Source organism: Dendrobium catenatum, unplaced genomic scaffold (genome assembly GCF_001605985.2).
Source record: "Dendrobium catenatum unplaced genomic scaffold, ASM160598v2 original_scaffold_195139, whole genome shotgun sequence".
Lineage (NCBI taxonomy): Eukaryota > Viridiplantae > Streptophyta > Magnoliopsida > Asparagales > Orchidaceae > Dendrobium > Dendrobium catenatum.
Window position 1 is genome coordinate 1 of NW_021513557.1, and position 733 is coordinate 733.

The following is a 733-nucleotide window of genomic DNA, read 5'->3' on the forward strand; positions in this document are numbered from 1 at the left end:
TGTTGGTTCGCCAATTTTGGTTAGGTTACTTGCGAACTCAAGTATTTCCTATCAGATTAGCATGGTTAACGCTATAGTATAAACTAAATATTATAAAGTGCCATCAAATACGGGGAAGACAAATAATAGGAAATGAAACCAGTAAATTGATTGCCATGAAATTTGACTAGCATAGTTATAAATGGATAACGTAGACAAGTTTGAATATATATATATATATAAGGTAGATCTATGCAGATTGTGTTGTAATGCTAACATGAGCTGGCTTTAAATAAAAATAAAAATACCTTTTTGATCAAACCCTCCGCTAACATGTGCTCATAAAGTTTGCGCATAAGCATTTCTTCTTCTACCTTAACATCAAAAGGAAAAAACAGTCAATTTCCCTATAATGGCAATAGTTAACAAGGCATGAGCATTTCTTAAGAATTATTTGAACCACCAACCACTAGGTAGAGTGGCATTTCCTTTGACCTCAAAAATGGAGGTCAGAGATCTGAATCTCTAAAACAAAGGAAGAAAATACTTAATAAGGCATTTCTGTCTAAACAAGTTTCTAGGGGCATCTCATACATACTTGAAGATTATGCAATTCATGGGACATTGTTCGATACGATTCCAGCAGAATTCGGCTCTGTTCATCAAGATGCCTACGCCCCAAAATTGTATTAGACAAGATGAAATAAAATATAAGAGAAATAATACAATAGTATGCTTCCATGAATCTGTATAT

General features: G+C 33.4%; 1 long non-coding RNA gene across 1 annotated transcript; it reads right to left on the bottom strand.

The window, feature by feature from the left end:
• Window positions 1-287: 287 nt before the first annotated feature.
• Window positions 288-656, bottom strand: LOC110113507. Its single transcript, XR_002305151.2, has 2 exons — window positions 578-656; window positions 288-353 (listed from the first exon to the last, which is right to left on the bottom strand). It is a non-coding gene; the product is annotated as an uncharacterized LOC110113507 (long non-coding RNA).
• Window positions 657-733: the final 77 nt, after the last annotated feature.